Genomic DNA, 6,000 nt, shown 5'->3' with positions numbered 1-6,000 from the left:
CTACTAGTGACTTTAAAATATTAATAACAAACAAGGCGAAGATGAAGAATGCGACAGCAACACACACACAAATCGGCTCGAAACTTATTTCGAGTCCGTTCAACCGCATCGCAACCCCCACTTTTCCCCCACTTTTCCAGGTGTAGCATGGTGGGGGTGTTATCCCCACCCGGTCCCGCCCCTTATTGGCTGTCAACATTATGCACAAAACAGTTGAAGCTCAGTTACGGACACGTAATGTTGTCCGCGTGAAGATATTAGTACACGATTTTAATTAATATTTTTCAACACCTGTATAGTTTTTAGTATAGTGTTACCAGAAAAAGGATTTCCAGTGTTGTGTTCTAAGGACTATCTTATTTGTTTTATTTTTGTGCATGTGCGTGATACATTTTTCTCAGTGACTTTCAGGATTTAAATCAATTAATATAACAGGAATGATCGAAGGTATATTAAAATTTTGTTTTATAATCATCTAACCAATCCTGTCTGCAATGAATATACCCACAGATAAACGATGAAGAAATTAATATGAAAAAAAATTTTGAGATGAAATTAATGAATAATTGGTATCAACTGAGTTATAATAATAAACAGTCTTGCTTCTATAAAGCCTTTTTGCTTCAAGGGTTCGACTTTTAAATTTCGTCCCCCCGAATAGAGGTAAATCTAATAATATGTTAATCTTTGGTAGCATTCAAAAATCGGCTCGTGCTTTTAAGTCTATAAACGTGTGTCATTTGCATATTATGGAAAATTATACTGCATAGTTATAGGTATTAGAAAAAGGATAATAGAATATTGATAGACGCGTGATAATGTGAATAACAATATTTGAAGTACGTATGTGAAAAAGTAATGGGGAGATTTGAGTGACAAAAATTTAACATTGGCATTTTGCATAATTATATTTATTAGTACAATATGAATAGATTATTCGTATTTGCATTAAAATTTTGGAAATAGAACTATAAATCTTACTCAAATTCTATTTATTATAATTTCTCGTTCCTACGTTAGTAAACCATTTCTATAATTATTTTTATTCTTATATTTAATAAATTTTATGATTAAATGTATGTTTTTTTCATATTTTATGATTTGTTATTGAATTATTATCGAATTGATGATTTTTTAATCTATTTTCCAATTACTTCGATGTTTGTCCTATGTAAAAAGCATCACAGTCATTACAAGATATTTGACATATAAATCTTTTAATTTTGGTATTCTAAAATTTCAATTCAGTATTATATATGCTAATGTCATATTTATTTAAATAATTCGATGAGTCCTTATACATACAGTAAAGTAAAATGTTTTATGTTTTGGTACTAAGCTTCTGTTTTGTTCCTTAATTGATGAAAGTATTAATTTATCCTTTTTGTAATGATTAATTATAATATAATTATTTTTTTAAATGCAGTTTTTTGAGAATAACTAAGAATATAAGGTTATTTTTTTATAAATATCGAGAAATATCAATTTTCTCTCAAAACAGACCTGAAATCAAGACAATTTATCAAGAGAAACGTAAAAAGTTATGAAAATAAAATAACTGTTACTAGTATTGTTGACATATGGGTATATAAATTTGTAATTACAATAAATTACAACAATTATAAGGAAAATTAACTTCAAAAACGAGATTACATTTAATATGAAATTCTTAAAATTTTTACCATATGATGATATTTAAATTATCCCGTGGATGGATTTTGGGAATTAAATATCTGATATATATCTTCCTCACTTTACTATTTTCACTTTTGGCATGAAAAAAGAAATAAATTATAATATTTTTATGAAAAATTAGGTTAAAGCTATTTTCTGTTGACATTGGTACATAATAAATTAAAAAATATTTAAAAATATATTTTAGAAATATTTTAAACGTACATTTTCAATAAAAGTTGCCAAAATAATCTTCTTTTTCGTAATGTTACTAGAATAGCGTTTAGTATATGTACAAACATTCAAAAATAATCTTTGAAAACCAAAATAATTAACATAAACTGTTTAAAACATCATAATCTCACTCAGAAAGATTTTTAGTTTTGTATAAAAATGTGACGATGAACTATATTTCTATTCCATTCGATTAGCTTCTGAAAGTACTAGAAATATTCATAAATCTTCAAATTTGTTAATTAACTTGACTTAAAAGTTACATAGTACAGTTTAGACTTATATGTATCAATAGTTTTGCTTATGGTGCAAATAATCCTCTGAGGAAAACTTTCATAAACATTAAGCAGTTAAATGTGTTACTTCAACGAACAAATAGTAACAATTCTTTTAATTATGTTTAATTTATAGTCTCCAATTCGGAAAATGTCTTATATTAGAGGTAATTGAGGATATATAAAATTAGTTGTTTCAAATTTTAGTCAAAAATTACCACGATGAAATGAAGTAGTGGAACGGGGGGTGTACGTTGTCACAATTTTTGGATTATCGTCAAAATAAAAATAGCTAACAAACAATTTACATATTTGATTACTTTTATCGTTAGAATGTCTATTTATTTATTAAAATATGATTGAAAAGTATTAAAATTATTGTAATTTTATTCACAATGGAAAATTTAAGCAATAAAGTCGATTGCTACAGCTTACTCCCCATTTGGGGCTAGTTTTTTCACGAGGCACGAAGTTATGTTTAATTAATAGACAAAAGTTTTTCATAATTTGAAAACGTAATAAATAAAAGAGTCTCCAACTTCTGCAGGAACTTTGTATAAAAACTTATACTTTTAATTATTTTAACAAACCGTAAGCAAACTAAAATACTTTGGATTCTAACATTTTTTAAGGCACTTTTAGAAAAATATATATAGCTATTTATTCAGAGGTAGCAATTTGAGATATTAATATTAAATTAATCTTAATCAGAATTGCAATTAATGCAAATATATGAGTGAATGTTTCCAGACACATTTTGCATTCTAAACATTCTACCCAATCTTCTTTTTTAGAGGTGCTGTAACAAAACCATTAATCAGTATCAGAACCTGAATCGGATACAAAAATTTTTTCTTTCGCCTTATCTTTTTCTTCTTCGCTCATTTTCGAGGACTTTCGTTTTCCTTTACCTTTGCCTCCTCTTTTATTTTTGTTATAATTAGTCTGGGCTAGTTTTTCTTCCTATTCTTTTTTTAATGACATATAACAACTAACCTTTAAAAATTGTCACTACCTGCCCCCCATGGTACGTTTTTTGATAATTGAAGTCACTATTAATGGATATCGATAATATTAATGAAAAATATTGCAAGTTGAGGGTAGATATATTACGAATATTTAAGGTTAAAAATTTTGAGAAAAAACATAGACATCAGTAATTAAAAATTTCGAGAAGAATTTTTTGATTAGAAGATTACTTGATCGAAATTGAGACGCATGCACACAACCTAGCAGCTTGACGCTTGACGACTCCCACTGGTCGTTTTTATTCATTGCACGATATTATAAAAAAAACAAATGAAGGTGTGTAATTTTTTACCCCTGTAAGAATGTATCCCACGCATCCCTAAAATCCTGAAGCTTTCATTATCCATATTTTCTTATTACATATTTCGGTTATACACGACGTGGTTTTTTACCTTTTGTAACATCTTTCTTTACTTCAGGATCATAACAGGAGAATATGAAGTAACGTACTAAGTATTTAATCATGTTTTTGTAATAATTGGTTTGGAATCTATCTAGGATCTAGGACTAAGTATTATTGTTTTCAGTATTCTTAACCAATTCTTGCCAATTCCCGCTTGCTCTTCAAATTATATTATTCAGATACCTTCTTACGAAGACCCTGACTGTCTTTTGCTCCTATAACTAGTTTTCTATTTTGTCTCGGGTAAATATTCGTCATTTTTCAATTTTTTGGAGGTTGAAATATGGTATCCCTTCTCCGGTTAAAGCATGCTTCTGCGTGAAAAGTTTGGTCAGGCTTAGATATCCGTCAACGAATTTATAAATACTTTCTCTTCTTTCTAACTTTTTAATGCAACTGACATAAAAAAGGACTTATTTAACTAAAGTCTAGCTAAATTTTCTGACTATTCCGATATACGTTACATACCAGCGTTCCTAGTTATGTTTTGAGATAGACAAGTACAAAAATTATAGTTTGATATGACTTCTTCTTCTGATGTAGAAAAACGTTGACCTCGCGATTTATTTTTGATCAGCAGGAGTAAGAAGAAATCATTGGGTGCCAAATAAGGACTGTACGGCGGATGACCCATCATTTCGATGTTTTAACTGTTCAAAACCGTTTTTTGTTTCAACTGATGTCTGAGAGCTCGCATAATCGTGGTGGAGAATGATTCTTCTTCTGCGATTGGTTTCCCTGATTTTTTTGAACAATTATGGCAGCAAACAAATGCTCTTGTACAAATGTTGGATTTGGTTCGTCGTGGAAGACCCATACAGTAGATTGTTGTTTAGCTCCGGGTTTATATGCAAAGATCTATGATTCGTTACCTCTCACGATCTTCAAGCACTGCAGTTGAGTCTTTTCAGCAGTATCCAACACTAACAAATCTTTTTAACAGCAAATATTGATGCAATATTGAATATATGTGAGTATATGTCACATAACGATCATGAAATATCAGTTTTCAGTAATTTATCCTGTAGCAAAGTGCGACCACGAAATAATTCGGAAAACCATCTAAACACTTAAGTAGCAGCCCTCGTAGATAGCGAAAACTACTGGTATATGGAGCATTGAACGCATTTTCTATGCAATTATTATTTAGAATAAAAATTAATTTCACCGATATCTCAGTAATGAAACTCATTGAAAACGACGCTTTTTCCCCTGGAAACGAGGGTTGCGTGTGTAACTGTCACCTATTTGCTCTATAACCATTGCTTATTTGTAGGTTAAGTTTATGGTTTATTCAAAAGCTGTGAGTCATTTTAATGTCAATCTTTCCTATATACCTAAGGTTTAAAGAAAACCGCAATTGGTAATTTAACCACGATATAATGAAAAGAATAATTGTAACATATCTATATTTGATTCAATAGAATAATTTATCGTATCATTATATTCTTTTTCTCACTTTGGTTCATTGTTTTCTTGTTTGTTAGTGAATGCGCCATCTCGCGAAACAATTTTAAGGTATGTAAATACGTCAAATCTTGTTCCATAATCAAAATAATTGCTTGAAATTTTCTCTTTCCATATTCTCTCTAGAAATAATAAAATAAGTATTTATACCCAAATTAGTGTTGTAAATAATGAGGAGAAAGAGAAAATCCATTTAAAACGATAATAAAGCAACAGAAGTTGATCCTCCAGAATCAAATTTTGGTGCCACACTGGAACATATGTAGAAAATTTTTTGTCAAGTTTTTGCTTATTATGACGAGTTTTGCGAAGCCAGTTTTAATTAAACTCTTCGTTTTTTTTTACGCGAAAAGCAATCACAAGAGGGTAAACCCCATTGCACTCGAGTAGTTCGAGTGGTGCCTGTCGTATGAGATGTCTGTGGATTTGTATACCGTCTAAAATCCTAACCTTTCCCTATGATGAACTTGGAAAGGATAATTTGTACTAATTTATGAAAATTTTTTTTTGTTATCAGTTCGCAAAATTCTAGTAGTTAAAAAATAATCATCCTGGCAGAATTATTGATATTATAAACCCAGGATAAGCGTATCGACAATGCTGGGCAGATTACTTCAAGAAATCTTGAAAAATTCATGGAGGCGTCTTTTTTATTACGCTGATTCTTTTACACATCTTAGGGTCCATAAAACGAAAGATATAGACGAATATTCAATTTTTGAGTATGTTCCAGTTCAAAAATGGCAATTCTCGTAACTTGAAAAATCAAAAATTTTGTACAAAAAATACGTTTTCAAGCATAGGTTCATGAATCCAGAAATTTCTTTCAGAAATCTTTAAATATGTCCTTAAAAGTATCTAGTTGTATGTCAAGGTAATTTTTTATGCTTTCATAAGTATAAAAAGAAATTCTGAGCC

At 29.5% G+C, this 6,000-nt stretch overlaps 1 protein-coding gene across 2 annotated transcripts in view; it reads left to right on the top strand.

Moving 5' to 3' along the window:
- The first annotated feature begins 209 nt into the window (after positions 1-209).
- Positions 210-6,000, top strand: part of LOC130892478 (zinc finger homeobox protein 4) — a 169,551-nt gene continuing 163,760 nt past the window's right edge. For both annotated transcript variants that reach the window (XM_057797917.1, XM_057797918.1), the window contains exon 1: positions 210-447. The gene's annotated coding sequence lies outside the window, so the exon portion shown is untranslated. The remainder of the gene's footprint in view (positions 448-6,000) is intronic.

This window comes from Diorhabda carinulata, chromosome 4 (genome assembly GCF_026250575.1).
Source record: "Diorhabda carinulata isolate Delta chromosome 4, icDioCari1.1, whole genome shotgun sequence".
In the NCBI taxonomy this organism is placed as follows: domain Eukaryota; kingdom Metazoa; phylum Arthropoda; class Insecta; order Coleoptera; family Chrysomelidae; genus Diorhabda; species Diorhabda carinulata.
This window is presented reverse-complemented; position numbering and strand designations above follow the sequence as displayed.